Source organism: Chiloscyllium punctatum, chromosome 50, assembly GCF_047496795.1.
Source record: "Chiloscyllium punctatum isolate Juve2018m chromosome 50, sChiPun1.3, whole genome shotgun sequence".
Taxonomy (NCBI): Eukaryota; Metazoa; Chordata; class Chondrichthyes; order Orectolobiformes; family Hemiscylliidae; genus Chiloscyllium; species Chiloscyllium punctatum.
In genome coordinates, this window is record NC_092788.1 from 22651071 (window position 1) to 22672557 (window position 21487).

Below are 21487 nucleotides of genomic sequence, written 5' to 3' on the forward strand. Positions count from 1 at the left end.
TCTCCTTGGAGGAGGGGCATGTGGGGTGTATCAATGCTCTCTATGCCATTAGATAGAGGTGGGCACCGCAGGGGATACAGTGCATTATCTCCACCGCCACCGCCACCCCCTCACCCCCAACTCTACTTTGATTTAGTCCTTTCCTACTCTGTCACTTGTAACGGTTTGCTTTGCCCATAATGGGCTTTGTTTGTAAATATTCAACTGATGACACTGGTGTGCTCCTGCTGGCGATTATACGTTAACAAAAAACAAAATAATAGAATAATGATGTTGATGGTGGGAAGGTTGCTCAGCTGTGGGAGATAACACTTCTGGGGAGGAGAAAAATGCTTCACAGCTCACAGAACGAGAACTGAAAGTAGTTAAATCAAACCAAAGGTTCAAAGAGGGAAGGAATATTTCCCTGGAGTTTGAGTAACTGAAAAGTGATGGGGTCCGGGAGTAGGCAGGATTTTGTTTAAAGGGCATTTGAAATTTTAAAAACTGTTATATGCAGATAGTTTCAATTCTTTAAGTTTTATTTATTGTGGAATAAACTTGTACTTTTAAAAAAAAAACAAATTCACAAACCTTGCGTTAAAGATAAATTTTAAAGAAAATCCATCAAACCATCCCTCACTGAAAACAGAGGTCGAAGTGCAATCTCCTGCAGAATCCCTGCCCCCTTCTTCCTACCCAGGCTCCGTGACTATATACATACCTGGGAGATAGCAGCAGGAGGAGCCCATTCAGCCTTTCAATCCTGCCCCACCATTCAATGGGAAACAGCTGACCATTCAGCTCAGTCTCCTGTTCCTGCTGTGTTCCAATCCCCTTTCATGGCTTTACCTTGAAGAACTATATTTCAGTCCTCCTTAGGCTTCACTGCCATGTATACCAGCGATGTTGCTGTGTTATTGCTGGGTGTAGGCAGGGTTAATGTGATGGTGCTCTTCCTGGAGGATACACTCAGCGTCCCTCATCATCCTGCAGGAACATCAACTGGGTTTCAGCAATGAGAGATAGAACCCATTTCCAGGATATAGTCATCACTGGCTCAGCCAGCATTTATACCCCATCACTAGGTACCATTGAGATGATGGTCGTGAGCTGCTGTCTTGAACCATTCACCGTCCATTTGTCGCAGATAGACCGACAATGCTGGGAGGGAGAGAGTTGCAGGATTTTGGCCAAGTGATTCTCCATCTTTGGTTCTTCAAATGCTGGTTAACTTAATCACAATCTGCACATGATTTTGAGATTTCAGTCTGCAAATCTTCACCATCTAGCACTCTGTGTAAAGGAATATGTACAGATTAGAAATTCAGAACAGACTATTCTAGTTTCTCTGGAATATCTTTTTCCCCTTTCTTCCCCCAAAGCTGTAACCCTCCAGCCCACTTACTCTCTCCCACCATTCTGACTCTACTACCCCCTAATGTACACCCTCCTCATTCTCATGGAGTTACTGATAAACAGATCCATGTCACCACTTCCCATCCTGGTTTGACTCTGCACCCTTTCTGGGTTTACTTGCTTTCCCTTCAGTTGCTGCAAGTCAATAATGTAAGAGCAGAATGAAACAGACGGAAACAGAAAGGGAGGTGGCAGATCCTGGACAGAAGAGAAACCTTTAATCTGGGAGAATGGATCAGATTCTTCCTTGTTTCCCATTAGTTTATTCCCAGTATTACAATGAACTGGGGATGGAGAGTGGTCCCACGAGGGTGTAGTGACACTTTGACCCCCCAACTGATCAATACTACAAGCAGATACATTCCTCCTCAAGCCAATCACAGTGTGAAATACTTTCCCCTAATTACCCCAAAACACATGCTCCAAAACCCGCCCACATTCTGTACATATACAGTGCCGGGTTTCCCAATACACCTGTGGTTCCTGCCTCAGGAATTATGGAAGTTACAGTCCCCATGAAGTCACTGGAGCCCTGTCTCTGGAAAGTGAATGAAACGTGTGGGATGGAAGGGTGTTGTGTATAGGATCCCCATTCAGACAGACAGGACATTTAGCTTGTCACTGGGTTTGACTGAGACATCTGGTTAGACAACCCAATTTTTGACATAAGGAATATAGATTCAGTCAATTGCGGGGTGGAGGGGTCAATAAGTGGAAGCAGTTTTAGGCAGAGGTGGCTCAGTGGCTAGCACCTCTGCCTCACAGCTTCAGAGACCATGGTTTGATTCAAGCCTTAGGTGACCATGTGGAGTTTACACGTTCTCCCAGTGGCTGCATGGTTTTGTTCGGTGTTCCAGTTTCTTCCCAAAGTCCAATGATGTTCAGGTTAGGTGGATTCGCCATGGTAAACCACAGTGTCCATGCATGTGCAGATTAAGCCATTCACCATGGGAAATACTGGGAATGGGTGAGTCTGAATTATAGGATTGGTGTGGACCCGATGGATGAATACCCTGCTTCTGCACTGCAGGGATTCTATTCTATTCTCATGAAGAAGAATGTACCTATCTCAACGTGTTATGAATCTGTGGAATTCCCTATTCAAAACGCAGTGGATGCCAAGACAATGAGCAAATTTAATGGACAGATACAGATTTTAAATTTGCAATGAGCTGAAGGGTGAGAGAGAGAGGGGGAGAGGGGGAGAGGGGGAGAGGGGGAGAGGGGGAGAGGGGGAGAGGGGGAGAGGGGGAGAGGGGGAGAGGGGGAGAGGGGGAGAGGGGGAGAGGGGGAGAGGGGGAGAGGGGGAGAGGGGGAGAGGGGGAGAGAGAGAGAGAGAGAAGGTGGGAAAATCCAGCTGAGACCGAGGTGAGCTCAATCATCACCGTATTAAATGGTGGGGCTGGTTCGAAGGGCTGCATTACCTCTCCTGGGCCCAGGGCTTATCTTCTTACGGTAATAACTGGAAAGATGAATCCAAAACTCACCACCTTCACCAAAGGGGATTTTCGGAAACAGCAGGATAGTCAGATGGGTTAGCGTTCCAAACTTAGATAGTGAGGAAGCGTGTAGGAGATAATGGTTTTGCAATTTTAAACTGAGGGGTAACAGTGATTTATGGTTATAGATTGTGTCGTACATTCACACTGTCCAGAATACTCTGTTGTGAATATCTATTCTGTAATTTATTACAAAGCCAAGGTTACTGATAATGAAAAACAAAACACCCAGGATACATCGCCTCACCTCGTAATCTGACAAAAGACGCGTGATAAATCTGGTTGAATTTCGAACACAGATGGAAAGCGGGTAGATTAAATCCAGTCCGTAGATCCTGTGCTAAAACAATGAAGACTACAATAGGATGAGGCGGGAGTTGGTAATGTAGACTGGGAGCAAAGACTTTACGGTGGGATAGTTTACAGATAGTGGAGGAATATCAAAGCAATTTTTCGAAGTGCTCAGCAAAAGTTTATATATCAGTGAAAACGAAGGACTATCGGAAAAGGAATAATCTGCCATGGGTGTCTAAGGAAATAAGTGGAGTCTATCAAATTGAAATAGAAGGCATACAAATTGGCAAAGACCAAGGAGAAACTAGGAGATTAGAAAAACTTCAAAAGGTCAACTGAAAGCTTGATGGGAGTGGGTATAAAAAGTGATGAGTAGCAATGCCCAGGGACAGATAGCAGTTTACACTGTTAGAGGGAATACTGGATTAGTGGTGCTGGAAGAGCACAGCAGTTCGGGCAGCATCCAACGAGCAGCGAAATCGACGTTTCGGGCAAAAGCCCTGGGCTTTTGCCCGAAACGTTGATTTCGCTGCTCGTTGGATGCTGCCCGAACTGCTGTGCTCTTCCAGCACCACTAATCCAGTATTTGATTTTCAGCATCTGCAGTCATTGTTTTTACACTGTTAGAGGGAAACCTATTGTTTGGTGAACATATGGCCTCTGTAATTGTTGAAGCATTTAACAGTTACCAGAGAGATAATCCTGATCAAGTTAAAAATCACAGCACACTCCAAAAGCTTGTACTTCCAAATAAACCTGTCGGACTATAACCTGGTGTTGTGTGGTTTTTAACTTTGTCCACCCCACCCCAACCCCGGCTCCTCCATATCAGAATCCTGATAGACAGCTCCACTGAAACTGAAGCGCCTGTAAGGTACTTGAGGGAGCCACAGGGGGTGTGTGGGGGAGGGGTGTGTGGTTTAACCAGAGTTGAACTGAACTAGAGACTTTTTAACTGTTGTTGACATGGAGATAATCCTGAGAGACAGTCTCTATGCAGTCACAAATCACATAGGTAGAAGAATGGGAGCCATACATCGGACCTGATGCTGCCTAAAGGCGTTTTGCACATAAAATACCCAGGTAACTACCATGTCTCATCAATAAAGACTCAAAGAAGACCTCTCAGAGTTCTGTGCCTAGTTATTCCTATCCAGCAGGGTTCAGGAATATGAGTACACAGCAGTCAGTCTTCACAGTGGAGAACACGAAGAACATGCCAGTAATTGACAAGGAGACTGAGGAAGGTGAGGATCTAGATAATAACCATTATCGTGAAAGAGTTAGAGCTGGGCAAGCTAATGGCGCTAAAGGTAGACAAGTCTCATTGCCCTGATGGAATACATCCCAGGATACCAACAGAGTTAGGGGGAGAAATAGCAAATGCACTTAGAGTTATAGAATCTGACAGCAGAGACAGGCCCTTTGGCCCAAACTGGCCCATACCGACCAGAATGTCCATCCACACTAACCCCATTTCCCTGCACTTGGCCCATTTCCTTCTGACCCTTTCCTATCCATGTATTTGCCCAAATCCCTTTTACCTGTTGAGAGTGTTCCTGCCTGAACCACTTCCCCTGCCAGCCCCTCCCATATCCATCCCCCCCTCTGTGTAAAACAGGTGCCCCTCAGCTTCCCTTTGATTCTTTCCCCTCTAACCTTAAACTGATCCAATCAAACCGTCCGATCCTCGAGTTCCTGGGAAAAAGACGGAGTGCATTCACCTTATCCATGTCCCTCATGGTCTTATACACTTCTAGAAAAGAACTCCCTCAGTTTCCTCTGCTCTAAACATAAAATCCTCACTTGTCCAACCTCTCCCTATCACTCAGACCCCTGAGCCCTGGCATCATCCTTGTAAATTTCTTCAGCACCTTTTCCAGTTTAATAACTGAAACCTACACTGCACTCATCACATTTCCAGTGTTTCCCCACAGCGTTGGAACAGACATGACAACGCCAATGGATTACAATTAATGATCGATAATTTACCCCATTACAACAATCCCATTTTCATAGCTTTTTCCATGATGCAGGAATCCTTTTGTGTTTCCTGTTTCATGGTTAATTGTCCTCATACAAAACCAGTGGCTTAACTGTTCCTGGGAAATGTGCCATGATTGTTTAGACTTTCAAAAACCAATGAAATCTCTCTCCACAGTCCCCACACTAACATGGACTTCGCTGTCTCAGTACTTTTTTCCCCAATCACACTGACATTTGAAATACTCATCCACGGGCAGAATGCACCACCTTTCCATCCAGGTAAGGCCAATGATGCTCAGATCTGCACGGATCCAGTAACTATCAAAACTGAACATGAAGTTCAATTTGAATTTCTCAACTGTAAATCCCCCCTTTCAGTACTACACAACAGAGAAAACTGAAAGTGCTGGAAATCCTCAGCAGGTCTGGCAGCATCTGAAACGCTGACAGATGCAGGAAACATTGCAGCCTTGAAGAAGTGGTTAGATTATCACACCAGGCACGTGCGCTTGATGGCCAGTATGTAGAAGATGGGGGCATTGTGTTCAACAGTTTTATACCAGAGACTCTGACCTCATTTGATTCCATGTTTCTCTGCGATTCCCTCTTTTCGGAAGCAGGCAGGAGTGGGAAGCAGTGGAGAATGTAAATGATGGGTGACCTTCCTAGTGAGAGGATTCATGTATAGTAGCAGGGATCCCTTTCTGGAAGGGCCTTGGTGAGACCACACCTGGAGTACTGTGTATACCTTTGTTCCCCTTTCCCAAGGAAGGCTACCCTGGTTATTGAGAGAGTAAAGGAGGGTCACCAGCCTGAGTCCTGGGATGTGGAGATAGTTATGGGCTGCAGATGCTGGAAGTCAGAACCCATACAATGTGGATCTGGGGAAGTGCAGCAGGTCAGGCTGCATCACAGGAGCAGGAAGGTTGATGTTTTGGGTTGGAACCCTTTGTCAGCCCTGATGAATAGTCTTGACCCGAAATGTCACCTTTCCAGCCCCATCGTATTCATGCTGGTCATCAAGCACCTATTAATTCTAGTCCCACGTTCTGGCACTCAGCGTGTAACCGATATTGTAGTGCCTGGTGTGATCATCTCAACACTTCTTCAAGGCTGCAATGTTTCCTGCATCTGTCAGCATTTCAGATGGTGCCCGACCTGCTGAGGATCTCCAGCACTTTTTGTTTTTATTGTGGATTTCCCTCATTTTGCTCAAGCACTTAGAGTCAGAGAGCTGTACAGCTCCATATTTTGCTGACTATAATTCCTGGGATGGTAGGACTGATAGATGAAGAGGGACTCAATCCTCATTTCATCCTCCTTCCCTTTGGCTTTCTGAGCCGCTGACTACATCACTACTATTCTACCTCCCATTCCCTGTCCTGAATCTGACCCATCTAAGCCTACACTTTAGTTCCCATCCCCCTGATAGACTAGTTAAAACGACACCAATGGGACTGGCAAAAGCCTCCACCAGGAGATTTCTCCCAGCTCTGCCCAGGGGTAACCGGTCAGGCTGGTACAGGACCCACCCAGAAACGGTCCCAGTGCCTGAAGAATCTAAACCCTTCTCTGGTATACCATTTCGCCAGTCACACGTCCAGCTGATCTATCCTCTTATTCCTGCTCTCACTAGCCCATGGCACTGTGAGTAAGTCTGACATTATTTTATTTCAGGAGCTACATTTTACTGTATCCCTGATCTCCCTATATCCAGCTTTCAGGACCTCATCCCTTTGTTTAATGATGTCATTGGTATCGGTGTGTTCCACAACCACTGACTTTACCCTCCAGCTCCAGAATGTCCGGCAGTTGCTCCATGATAATCGCGGATCCTGGCAGCAGGGAGGTAACATACCATCCTGGATTCATGTCTGTGGCCACAGAAGTGCCTACCTGTACCCCTGACCATTGAATCCCCTGTCACTATAGCCCTGCCACTGTCTTTCCTCCGGTTCTGTACAGCAGAGCTATCTGTGGTATCATGAACCTGGCTGTTGCTGATTTCCCGAGAAGCCACTCCACACATTCACCCCCAACAGAATCCAAGCAGGATTCAGTATCTTTTTGAGAAGTGGATGATCACTGGGGATTCCTGCACTGCCTTCCTGAGCCTTTTATTTGGTTTGATGGTCACCCATTCCCTTTCTACCTTGCAGTGTGACGAACTCACTAAATATGCTGTCCATAACATTCTCAGATGCTCCACAGTGAGTACACTCATAACTCCAGGTCTGAAAAGCAGTTTCCCAGCAGCTGCAGGTGGGCCCACTTCCTGCACACATAGCCGTCAGGGACACTGAAAGTATCCCTTATTTCCCACATTGTACAAGAGGAGCACCCCACGGGTCTGAGGGCTCCTGTCACAACGTCTCTCTCGATTCAGCTAATTACTCCCATTAAGAGAATTTAATAGAACGTTCAACCTTTCTCCACTTCAAACATTTCCATTATATATCAAAAACCCCAATCTTTACTTAAGCTGATACGTTATATTTTAAAAACTTAACAAATACTCTGCAGGTATCACTTACAAATTGGCTGTTCCCATTGGGACCATGTGAACACTCAATGACAATGACAGGGCTGCACTGTCTGCTCACACCTACACTGCCCTCAGCCTCCTGTCCTGTTCTAATGCATCTCAATGGGAGCTCAGGAACTGCATCTCATCTTTCAGCTCAGCCCTTTGTAACCCCAGAGTCAACATGGACCTCAGCAGTTTCTGGATGAACAGAGAGTTGTCAGAACCTGGAACATTCCACCTGAAAATGTGCTGGAATTGGAGTCCACAAAGCATTTTAATGAGAATTTTGCAGGGAGTAGAAAATTAGGAGTTTACAGGTTAACATCATGAAGTGAGTGATTGGGACTAAATCTGACAGTTCCTGCAAAGAGACTAGGTATAATCTGGATAAATCTGTACTCCCACTCAGGCCAAATCACCCAGGGGGGATTCAACCACAAATTTGAACATCTTTCTGCATGTTGCTTCACAAAAGTATTGGAGATATTTTCCCAGAGACAAAACAGACAGCCCTTTCTCCTTCCACAGTAAAATGCTAATGATATCCAGATCCTGATGACTCCGCTGAGTGCAGAAATCTGCTTTTTTGAGATCCTGTCCTCAATTATTCTCATTTAATATCCCATAAAAAGAATTCACAAAACAAATCTCAGCCAGTGCAGGATGAATTGGAAAGACAAATATTTCTCTGGTATGTGTCTGATGTGTAAATGCTCCTCTTCAAATCAACCCTCCCCCACCCAGGAAGAGGACATGTCCATGCACCTTGCTGTACCGTGCCCCCAGTAAAAATGACGGCCATAACCCAGGACCTATCACTGACTGAGGCCCACAGCCGTTTTCCCATTTGCTGTAAACATGGGACCAAGACTTTCTAATTCAGGACTAACACCCTGTACAGACGTGTAAATAAAACCTCCCAGTCTAAACTGAATCATTTTCTCCCGGTTTCCGCTGCCTCTCCCCCTTCCCAGTTTCCAGCTCCTGCACACACCAAGGGCCATTCCGTGTCCATTGACCCTTCCTCAGAACAGATGGCAGCTGGGAAAATTAGACTCCCTACAGTGTGGAACCAGGCCATTCGGTCCAACAAATCCACACTGACCCTCCGAAGAGTATCCCACCCAGACCCATTCCGCAACTCTGTTATTCTAAATTTCTCCTGAACAACGCAGCTCACCTACACATCCCTGAACACGACGGGAAATTTCGCTTGGCCAATTCACCTAACCTACACATCTTTGGACTGCAGGAGATAGGGGTAAAAGAGTAACTAATAGGTGGGATGGAGCGACCCTTCAACAACATGGCAACATTTACTCATCTCCTCTCCCCGACCTTATCTCAGATCCAACCCTCCAACTCAGCACCTCCCTCAAACTGTCCCATCTGTCCATCTTCCTTCCCAATTATCCACTCCACCCTCTCACCATTACCCCCACCTGCATTTTCCTATCACCTTCCCCACTACCTTCCCACCAGCCCTACACATCCATCCTATTATCTGTCCTCTTCCCCACCCTCACATTCCTGAAGAAGTGCTTAGGCCCAATATGTCAATTCGCCTTCTCCTTGCATACTGCCTGACTTGCTGTGCACATCCAGCGCCACACTTTAACACAAATTGGAAGAACATCACCTCATCTTGTACCTGGCGACTCTTCAGCCCTCTGGCCTCAATATTGGATTCCATGATTTTAGGTCTTACGTCTCCTATGTACTAGTGTCCTAGCCCCCATCCCATAGACCAGGCCCTGTTATTACATCGCCTGCAATTATACACTACCTAGGGTTAGTCACTAACAGTCTCCATAAACAGCTATTCACCCTCCCCCAGCCAGATCGTTATACATTCCTTTGTCCAACTGCTCCCATCGCGTTCTTTGGAATCTATCACCCCCTGACTGTGGCTCTGCCCTGGGATGAGCTTCATCATTCAGTGAATGGGGCAGTATCACAGAGCACAGCGGCTGGGGGCTATTCAGCCCATTGGGGCTGTACTTTCTTCCTCTGGAGATGCTGCCAATCTGCCCTTACTCCACTCCCATTTACCAGTAGCCCTCCACATTTATCCTCAAATAGTTAAATTCCAAATCTGTTTTGACAATAACAAAAGCTGCATCCAGCTGTGGTTCAAACTGTTCCAGATGCTCAGAACCTACTGAGTTTTTAACCTGCATTATTTGCCAATTACCTGAAGGTAGTTACCAAAAATTGTGACAATAATTTCTCTCAGTGTCTCTGTAAATTAAATATCCTGGAAACAAATCTGTTTCTGGTTGAAATCACTGCTTAAGCTCCTCAGCTCCAAGGAGAATTGTCAGGTCTTTTGCTAACTTTCCATAAAAGAGAAATGTATCATAATTTTAATTTATTAGTGTCATAGAGATGCACAGCATAGAAACAGACACTTCGGTCCAAATCGTCAATGCCGCCCAGATATCCTAAATTAATCTTGTCCCATTTGCCAACACTTGGCCCATATCCTTCTAAAAGTTTCCTAAACACGTACCCAATCAGATACCTTTTAAATGTAATCGTACCAGCCTCCACACTTCCTCTGGCAGCTCATTCCACACACGTACCATATTCAGCTTGAAAACATTGCTCTTTAGATCGCCTTTCTATCTTTTCCCTCACACCTCACGTCTGTGCTCTCTGGTTCTGGACTCGCCTAACCTGGGAATAAGACCCTGGCTGTTCACCCTAACCATGTCCTTCACGATTTATCAACCTCGAAGGTCACCTCTCAGCATCCGATGCTCCAGTGAAAACAGCCCGAGCCTATTCAGCCTCTCTGTATGGGTCAAACCCTCAACCCTGGAAACATCTTCGCACATCTTTTCTGAATCCTTTCAAGCTTTATAATATCATTCCGATAGCAGGGAGACCAGGACTGAAAGCAGAATTCCAGAAATGGCTGAATCAATGTCCTGTACAGCTGCAAAATAATGTCGCAACTCCTATACTCAATGCACAGACCAATAAAGGCAAGTATACCAAACGCCTTCTTCACCACCCTGCCTATTCCACTTTCAAAGAACTATGAACCTGCACCTCAACATCTCTTTGTTCAGCAACACTCCCCAGGCCCTTCCCATTAAATGTATAAGTCCTGCCCTGATTTGTTTTTCCAAAATGCAGCACCTCACATTTATCTGAATTCCACTCCATCTGACACTCCTCAGCCCAGTTGATTGAAGTCTCATTGTACTCTGAGGTAACTTTCTTCCCTGTCCACTGCATCTCCAATTTTGGTGTCTATGCAAAGTCACTAATCATAGCTCCTATATTCACATACAAATCATTTATATAAATGATGAAAAGCAGTGGACCCAACACCAATCCTTACACCATATTGCTCAGCACAGACCTCCAGTCTGAAAAGCAACCCTCCACCACTATCCTCTGTATCCAGTTTTCCAGCCAATTTTGTATAATTTGTTAACCAGTCTGTTATGTTGAACCTGTTGAACATCTTTCTTGTCACCAAGTTAGTGATTTCCATGCACAAAGCCATGCTGACTATTCCTAATTATTTCTTGCCTTTCCAATTACATCCAAATCCTGTCCCTGAGAAGCCCTTCCAACAACTTGCCTGTCTTCAGGCTCACCGGTGTATTGTTCCCTGGACTTTCCTCATCACCTTTCTCAAATAATGGCGCCCGTCTTACAGCACCTCACCTGTGGCTATTGGTGATACAAATATCTCAGCGAGGGGCACGGCAATCACTTCCCTAACTTCCCACAAGGTTCTGGGACACACCTGATCAGGTCCCAGGGATTTATTCAGCTTTATGTATTATAAGCTATCCAGTACCTCATTCTCTGTAATATGAACACTTGTCAAGTTATCCCTATTTATTTTTCCAAACTGTCTCACTTCCACATCCTCTAAGTAAAAGCTGACATGGTTCCACAGACAGCCTTGCTGATCTTTGAGGGTCCCTAATCTCTGGTGGTTACTCTTTTGTCCTAGGTGTATTTGTCGAATCTCTTTGGGTTCTCCCTTAAACCTATTTCCCAAAGCTATCTCATGTCCCCTTTTAGCCATTGGTTTCCCCCAACTATACTCCTACTGCCCTTTTACTCCTGGAGGGATTCACGCAAACCCAGCTGTCTGTACCTGCCATATCCCTCCTTCATTTTCTTGACCAGGCCCTTAATTTCTCTCGACAGGCAGCATTCCCTACACCTCCCAGCCTTGGCCTTAACAGGAACATACTCTCTGTGTACTCTCGTTGTTGCAGGCCTATGGAGGCAATGGCAGATGAGGACAGAGAAGCAATCATTCTCAGTAAAGAGGTGGTGTTGGGAAATATAACAGCCTAAAGGTAGATGGGTCGTCTGGCCGTGATGGAGTGCATCCCAGGGGACTATAACAGATGGCAGAGGCTAAATAGCAAACGCACTCTTGATAATTCACTGAAATGTGCTGGACACTGGGACGGTTCTGACAGATTAGATAGCTGCAAATGTGATGCCAATATTTTAAAATGGACCTGTTCGCATAACTTCTGTAGAGGGGGAAATGCTCGATCTCTCAAGGAAGAAATAGCGAGCTATCTGGATCGAAATTGTCTCAGAGCAGACACAGCATCGATTCAAGAAAGGTAGACAACACTAAGCTGAGTGGTAGAACAATGTGTGCAGAGGCCACTGTAAGTCTGCAGAGGGATACGGATAGGTTAAGTGAATGTGTAAGGGTCGAACAGATGGAGGACAATGTTGGGAAATGTGAGGTCATCCATTTTGGTCGGACTAACAGCTAACTGATGAAATGGTGAAAACATGCAGCACGCTGCTGTACAGAGGGAGCTGGATTTCCTTGTGCATGATTCACAGGAAGTTGGTTTGCAGGTGCAGCAGGTAAATAAGACAGTGAAGGTAATATTGTTTTTCATTGCGAGAGGGATGGTTATGCTGCAGCTGTACAGGGAGCTGGTGAGGCCACACCTGGAGTACTGTGTACAGGTTTGGTCTCCTTACTTCAGGAAGGATGTACTGGCACTGGAGAGGGTGCAGTGGAGGATCACTAGTTTGAGTCAGGATTTCAGAGGGTTGGCGTATGCGGAGAGATTGAGAAAACTAGTTCTATACTCATTGGAATTTCGAAGTATGGGGGGTTTGATTGGAAAAAAATTGAAATTATTAATGGAGTAGATAAACTAGAAGCAGGGAGGTGATTTCCACTGGGGACGGAGCAAACTAGGGAGCAGAGAGTCAAAATAAGGGGATATCAGATTTAGGACTGAGTTCAGGATGGACTTCTTCAGACAAATCTGTGAATCTGTGGAATTTGCTGCTGAGTGCAGCAGTTGATGTTATCAACTTGACTATCGTTAGGTCAAAAGGTAGATTTGTGAACAGGAAAGGAGTTAAGGGTTATGGTGAGAGAACAGGACAGTGGAGCTGAGACCATGAAAAGATCAGCCCTGACCTTATTGAATGGCAGAGCAGGCTCGAGGGGCCAGGTAGCCGACTCCTGCTCCTCTTCCTTCTGTTCTTATGTTCCCACTTTCCAGCTGTCCCTTTACCTGGGAATAGCAAAGAAATATTGAAAGTTCTCGCCTTGTACCGTCAAAATTCGCCTTTGTCCAATTTAGAACACCGTTTAGATCTGGTTTATTATTTTCTGTAACTATTTTAAAACTAGTAGAATTATCAGAGAATCCTGAGTGTGTGGAAGCAGGCCATTCGGCCCATCACATCCACACTGACCGTCAAAGCCTCCTACCTTAAACCTGTAACGCTACATTTCCCATGCCTAATCTACCGAGCCTGCGCATCCCTGAACAATCTGGGCAATTCAGCCTGGAATATCCACCCACCCTGCATATCTTTAGATAGTGGGAGGAAACCACAGCAAACAGACGAAACCCACGCAGGTAATAACAACAAGGTGATCATCCCTTTCTTATTTCCCAGGTCAACCTAAATAACTTCGCTGGACGTAATCTCAGAATATCCTCCCTCAGCACAACTGTAATGCTACCCCTAATCAAAAAGGCCACTCCGCCTCTTCTCATGTCCCCCTTTCTATCCTTCCTCTTGCATCGATATCCTGGAACATTACGCTGCCAGTCCTACCCATCTCTGAGCAACGTTTCTGTAATACCCATGATATCCCAGTGCCACATTCAAAACCATACCCTGAGCCCATCTGCCTTCCCTGTCAGGCCTCTTGCATTGAAGTAAATGCAGTGTAACTTGTCAGTTCTACCTGGTTCTGTGCCTTGCCCTTGTCTGCCTTGACTGTCTGACTTCTGAACTGTACCAGCCTCAGACTTACCTCTTTTCTCACCATCTCTTTGAGTTTACCCACACTTCCTCACTGGTTTACTGACTCCTGAGTAGTACGAGCAAATCTCCCTGCCTGGATATCAGACACCTTCCAATTCAGGTACAATCCATCCTTCTTATGCACATCAACTCTACTCAAGAGGAGATTACAATGATCAAAAGATGTGAATCCTTCTGCCCTACACCAGCTCCTTAGCCAATCATTCATCTCCTCCATCCTGCTATTCCTACTCTCACGAGCATGTAGCACCTGGAGTAATCCACATATTATGACCGAGGACCTGGTTTATGATATTCCAGGCTAATTTGCTATATTCTCTCATCCGGATCTTTTCCCCTTCTTATGTCATTGGTACCAATGTACAATGACCCCCCCACTGGTCATTCTTTCCTTTGAGAATATTCTGCTACCTGTCCGAAACATCCTTGACCCTGGCACCAGGGTGGTACCACCCCATTCTGATGTCTCACTGTCAGCTGCAGAAACAGCAGTCTGTGCCCGACTAGAAAGTCCCTGATCATCCTTGAGCGTTTGGAATCTGATATACCTCTGATTATAGTGGAGTCAATCTCAGTACCAGTAACTTGGCTGTCAGTGCAACATTCCCTGAAATTCTATGACAACCTACATTATCCAAAACAGTAAACTTGTTTGAGATGGGGATAGCCACAGGAGACTCATGGCTGAAAAAATGTGTTGCTGGAAAAGCGCAGCATTAAAGGAGCAGGAAAATCGACGCTTCGGGCATAAGCCCTTCTTATGCCCGAAACGTCGATTCTCCTGCTCCTTTGATGCTGCCTGACCTGCTGCGCTTTTCTAGCAACACACTTTTCAGCTCTGTTCTCCAGCACCTGCAGTCCTCACTTTCTCCACAGGAGACTCATGCTCGACCTACCTCCCTCTCCTACCTTTCCCAGAGGTAACCCATCTACCTGACTGTATCTGCAGTTTTCCGGCCTGAAACACATCCTGACTCTTGTAAATTCTTCATTACCATGAAGCACTACTCCATCTGATCCATGTGATCCAAGAGGATTTGCATCACTTCCTGCAGGCTATCATCAGGATCACTCAAACTCCCCCTACTCTCCTCCAGGAAGTGCACATCACTGTACGAATGGCCATCTCTGCACCTTAATCTGTAGACCCAGAAAAAGGCAGAGTCTTACAGCTTTACAAAAGACTACTCTCGAATACATTAGAACCTGTATTTTATATTTAAAACATTGAACCAAAAGATCATAACAGAGGCACTTAAACTAGTAAACACTCACCCTACTGAATGTTGTGGATTTTAAAAAGTAAAACAGAGTAAGATTTACCTTTTAAGAGACTGAAACCCACTGAGCTGATCCCCGGCTGCGAGTCACAGACATACAGCACGGAAACAGGCCCTTCAGTCAAACTCGTCCATACCGACCAGATATCCGAACCTAATCTCGTCCCATTTGCCAGCACTTGGTCGATATCCCTCTAAACCCTTCCTATTCATATACCCATCCAGATGCCTAATAAATGTTGCAATTGTACCAGCCTTCACAACTCCCTCTGGCAGCTCGTTCCATAAACGCAACACCGTCGCATGAAAATGTTGCCCCTTCGGTACTTTTTATATCTTTTCCCCTCTCACGCTAAATCTATACCCTCTAGTTCTAGACTCCCCCACTCCAGTGAAAATACCTTGTCTATCTATCCGATCCATGCTCATGATTTTAGAAACCTCTGAGACCACTCCTTAGACTCTGACACTCCAGGGAAAACAGCCCCAGCCTGTACAGCCTCTCCCTATATCTCAAACCCTCCAACCCTGGCAATATCCTGATAAATCTTTTGTGAACCTTTTAAGTTACACAACATCCTTCTGATAGGTGGAGAACAGAATTGCGCACAATATTGCAAGAGTGGCCAAACCAATGTTCTCAACAGCTGCAACCAGACCTCCCAACTCTCTTACTCAATACAATAAAGGAAATCATACCAAACACCTTCACTATCCTATCTACCTGCACCTCTCCTTTCAAGGAGCTGTGAACCTGCACAACAAGGTCTCTTTGTTCAGCAACACTCCCCAGGACCTGACCATGATGTGTATCAGTCCTGCTAAGCTTTGCTTTTCCAAAATGCAGCACCTCGCACTTATCTGATTTGAACTCCATCTGCCACTCCTCAGCCCATTTGCCCATCTGATCAAAATCCCATTGAAATCTGAGGTAGCCTTCTTCACTGTCCACTTCACCTCCAATTTGGTGCCATCTACAAACTTACTAACTATACCTCCTGTGTTCACATCCAAATCATTTATATAAATGATGAGAGGTAGTGGACCCAGCACCAATCCTTGTGGCATTCCACTAGTCACAGGCCTCCAGTCTGAAAAATAATCATCCATCACCACCACCCTCTGTCTTCTGCCTTTGAGCCAGTTCTATATCCAGATGGCTACTTCCGTGCGATCTAACCTTGCTAACCAGTCTCCCATGGGGAACCTTGTCGAACGCCTTACTGAAGTCCATACAGATCACAACTACTGCTCTTCCCTCCTCAATCCTCTTTGTTACTTCTTAAAAACCAGATCGAGTATGTGACACATGATTTCCCATGCAGAAAGTTATGCTGACTATGCCTAATCAGTCCGTGCTTTTCCAAATACACGCAAATCCTGTCGCTCAGGGCTCCCTCCAACACCTAGTCGAGCACAGCGTCTGTAGTTCCCGAGCTTGTCCGAACCGCCTTTGTTAAATAGTAGCACCGTATTAACCAACCCGCAGTCTTCTGGCACCTCGGCTGTGACTATCAATAATACAAAAATCTCAGCAAGAGGCCCAGAAATCACTTCCCTCGCTTCCTACAGAATTTTAGGGTACACCTGATCAAAGCCTGGGGATTGATCCACCTTTATGCGTTTCCAGACATCCACTACTCTGCAGTATGGACATTTTTCAAGATGTCACCATTTATTTCCCCACATTCTACATCTCCCGTGTCTTTCTCCACAGTAAATACTGTTGCAAAATATTGCATCTTGATAAAACAAACAAGGGCAGGACTTACACTCATTAAAAGTAAGGCTTTGAGTAGTGATATGGAACAAAGAGACCGAGGAGTTCAGGTCTTCTTAGTCTGTGTCACATGTAGACAGGGTGGTTAAGAAGGTGGTTAGCACACTTACCTTCATTGCTCAGACCTCTGAGTACCGGAGTTGGGAATTTAGGTTGAGGCTGTACAGGATGCTGGGGAGGCCTCTTCTGGAATACTGTGTCCAGTTCTGGTTGTGCTGTTACAGGAAGGATATTATTAAATTGGAGCGGTTTCGGAAGAGACTAACCGGGATGTTGCCATGAATGGAGGAATTGTGTCACAAGGAGAAGCTGAATAGGCTGGGATGCTTTTTCACCACAGCGTAGGAGGTTGAGGGATGACCTTAGAGGTTTATAAAACCATAAAGCGTGTACATAAGGGGGTGTGGGGGGATTCAAGACCTGGGTGCATACAATTTTAAAATAGATGAGAAAGGTTTAAAAAATAAATTGGGGATTTGTTTTTACTTTTACATGTGTGAAGTGAACTCCCAGAAAAAGAGGCAGCTGTGAATACAATTACAATGTTTAAAAGACATTTAGACAAGTACATAAATAGGAAATGTTTGGATGAATGTGGACCAAGCGGAGGCAGGTGCGATTAGATTAGTTGGGAATTATGGTCGACACGGACTGGTTTAACCACAGGGTCTGTTACTGTGCTCCCAAGAAAATCGACCAATCACGTGTCATCTATTCTAGTATCACCTTTTCTGACCTGATGTCCAATGGAGCCTGTCATATTCCTATAATAAACATCTCAGCGGTATACAGAACAGAAAAACGCTCTAGTGGTCCATTGAGTCTGTGAGAAAGAAAACTACCACCGAAGTATCCTCATCTATTTTCCAGTACTTGTGGAAAAGTGTCATCTATCATGGCATAGCAAGTGCACACTAAATACATCTCAAATGTTTTGGGGATTTGTGTCTCCCACCCTCACAGACAGTGAGGTTTAGTGCAACTGGTGCTCGATGATGACATCACCCACAGGAACACAGAGCAGCTGGGTCTGTGCAAACCAGAGATCGCCCATACATTGGGAAGGATGGCAGGGTCCCTGAGAGGGGGCACAGGAGAGTTACCAGGATGGTTCAAGGAATGGGGGATTTTAGTTGCAGGGACATGGGTGTTGTTAATACATATCAAGAATATCCATCTATAATAGATGGACTCTCGTTCTCAACCTCTCCCCTTGCCTGGGCTGTCGTAACCTTCAGGTTAAACCACCACCAGACATCTCTCCCTAATAAGAGAGCAGCCCTATGGTCTGGTAGGACAATGCTGACTTTACCTTTTACACAGTGATGCCACTGTGCATCGGGGGTGGAGAGAGGGAATGCTGAAGGTGGTGGATGGGACACCACTCAGGCACAGTGCTTTGTCCTGGAGGATGTTCACTTTCTTTAATACTGTTGAGGGCTGCACCGATGCAGGCAAGTGTAGAATGTTCCAACACGATCCTGATGTGTGCCTTATAGACAACAAACAGACATTGAGGAATCAGGGGTTTGGGAAAACTGAGATTGTTCTCCTTGTAGCAAAGGAAATTGAGGGGAGCTGAGAGACAAGTGTCTGCAAAACATATACATTAGGATGTTAAACCTTACAGTCATCAACTCATCGTACAAGGATTACTGGACACATATTGAAGATTTCGGGGAGATCTATTGACAGGGTGGTTTGATTCAAAGGAGAATTTTTACGCAGAAAATGGATTTGAGCTGAACAATATACTCACACACAGTGCAAATATCCAGGTCCTGATGAATGGAGTAATTCAATCAGCGTTTGGTGTTACAATTACTGAGATTCCCATCTGAATATCCACCTGTAGTATCCTGTAATACAAGTTTATAAAATCTGTCACTGTCAGGTCAGGTTAGAAACTCACACCATCCCCTCCTCCTGGGCCAGGATGACTGGACACATTACCCCTTGTGGAGACCAGTAGTCAGTTCAGGGGGAAATCTATGTGGGTTTCTATGAGTTTCCAACTTGGGACTTCATGTGACTGAACAGGGCAGATCTTTGCCACATGGGACAGAATGTTCCAAGAGTCAGTGAGATGTGGCGACCAGGATTTCCTTCCTTCTGTGCTGCCGCTGTGCCTCATCAATAAGACATGGGGGGGGGGGGTGAAAGGCTCATGCAGCTCGATGGGCAAGTTGTCTCCATTCTCACTAAGGGGCAGCAAGATCCTCCCAGTCATTCCAAAGAGTCTCTCTGAAAAGACAGCAACTCAGCATGCTTCCCACTGGCCGGTGCTCCCTGGAAAGATTTAGAAGAATGAGGGGGGTATCTCCTGGAAAATGCAGAACAGTAAACTTCTAAAAGGATTATAAACTGTTTACAGACAGGGATTCGTTGGAAAAGTGTACAAGTTGGTAAAAGGAGCATAACTTGGGATAATGTGAATTTGTTTATTTTGGAGGAGGTAATAAAAGAACAGAGGACTATTTAAATGGTGGAAACTGTAGAAAGCTGCAACACAAAAGGGACCAGGGGTTAACTGTACAGGAAACACAGAAAGCTAGCACACAGTTACAACAGGTCATCAGGAAGGGGAATGGAATATTGTTCCTGATTTCAGGGGATTTGCAGTAGAAGAGTTTCGAGTATATTCCTGAGAGCCACTTTATATAGTGCGAGTGAGACCACATCTGGAGTAATGAGAGAAGGTTTGGTCCTTTATTTAAGGAAATACATCACTTCATCGGAAGCATTTAGAGAAGATTGACTGGGATGATCGCTGGTTTGCAGGGACTCTCTTTTAAGAAAAGGCTGAAGAAATTGGGACTCGACTCACTGGATTTGTGGGAGAATGAGAGGGGACCTTATTGAAACATATAGGCTTATTAAAGGGTATGACAGGGTAAATACTGAGAGGATGCGTCCCATCAAGAGGGAACCTAGAACCAGACTCTGGGTCAGTTGCAGAATCAAGGGTTTTGTTTTAGATTTGTCAACTTTAATGCAACTCAGACATGGGTAAGGGGTTTCAGTAGCAATGGAGCTGGGGTGAGGTGGAGAAAAACAACATTTTAGAGATTGGAATTCCTGGTGTTTGCGATTGTGTCGATGTCTGATCAGAAGATCAGCTTGGGGTCAGAATATGAGAGCAATATTGTGAAGAGTGTAGTTCTGCCTCAGGCATTTACCAGTGAGAGGGAAAGGAATTTGTAATAGCAACTGAAGGCAAGGGGTTTAACCATTGCAGTGTTTCATTGGAGGAAATTGCAGCCAATCAAGTTGTAGGCGTGTGGTAAGCAGTTTGATGAATGAGTAACAGTGGAGCAATGGAGAGGGATGATAGGGAGAGAGAGCTGGGCATTGTCAGTGTACATGGGAAACCAATACGATGTCACCTCCTGGCAGTATGTAGGTGAGATACAGGAGGGGACAAAGATAGATCCTGGATGGACACCACATATGAAGAATTCAGAAAGGGAGAGTGGAGATGGAGCAGGATTTTCCAACAACCTTGAGGTCAAATATTCGTTCTTAGCAGAATTGGAGAGAAGGTCATAACCAGAAAAGACAGACAGAACAACGAACAATATTTGTGAATGGGTGAGGGGGAGTGATGAGGAGAAACCAGACTCCAAAACTGCTATTTCTACAACAGTGACATCACCCAACTCCACCCTAGTCTCAGCCCATTTACTGAAATACTCGTCCATCCCGGTGTTATCTCCAGACTTCATTATCCAAACACACTCCCGTCCAGCCTCCCACATTCAACTTCCATGTAATCTCAAGAGTATCTAAAACCCTACTGCCTAAGCGCTCACTTGTACCAAAACTTGTTGATCCATCAAAAGGCTCCTATTAACAAGCAACAATTTAAAATTCTCACCCTTGATGTAATTCCTGGCTGTGAACATCCCTGTCTCCCTGCACCACACAACCCGAGAGACCTCGACAGCTCATTTTCTTTCAGACTCCCAAAGATGCATTTATTCATTGCTTCACCAGTCTGGCTGTTTCGACACGGTCATGGGAACACAGTCTGGAATTCGCAAACTAACCCTCTCAGACTTGCTTTCCTCAAAACCTGCTTATTTGACGATATTTTTGATCACCTGACCTAATATCCCCATCTGTGGCCTTATGTCAGAAATTCTCAATTTCTGTGAAATTATAAAAATGATAAAAATACAAACTATTGCTGATTTGCACACACATTGTCAACTCTTCACTGTCGCTGAGTGAATAATCTGTAACATCTCTTACCCAAGAACATTGTGGGAGCACCTTCACCACACGAACTGCAGCTGTACAAGGAAGTCAAACATCACCCTCTCCACAGGCAATGGGACTCTGGCATTAATCACTGGTGGCTGTGGACAGAGAAACACAGTTGATATTTCAGGGAGTGCTAAATGCATTACAGGAAGTG

At 45.2% G+C, this 21487-nt stretch overlaps 1 long non-coding RNA gene across 3 annotated transcripts in view; it reads right to left on the reverse strand.

The window, feature by feature from the left end:
- Positions 1–500: 500 nt before the first annotated feature.
- Positions 501–21487, reverse strand: part of LOC140470073 (uncharacterized) — a 29468-nt gene continuing 8481 nt past the window's right edge. Inside the window, exons 3-8 of one of the 3 annotated variants that reach the window (XR_011956344.1) lie at positions 21322–21428; positions 18827–18926; positions 17178–17282; positions 13145–13241; positions 3145–3232; positions 501–1275 (exon numbers count right to left, since the gene is read on the reverse strand). This is a non-coding gene — a long non-coding RNA (uncharacterized lncRNA). Of the gene's footprint in view, positions 1276–3144; positions 3238–13144; positions 13242–17177; positions 17283–18826; positions 18927–21321; positions 21429–21487 lie in introns of all 3 variants that reach the window. The other 2 variants (XR_011956343.1, XR_011956345.1) reach the window with 2 other exon arrangements.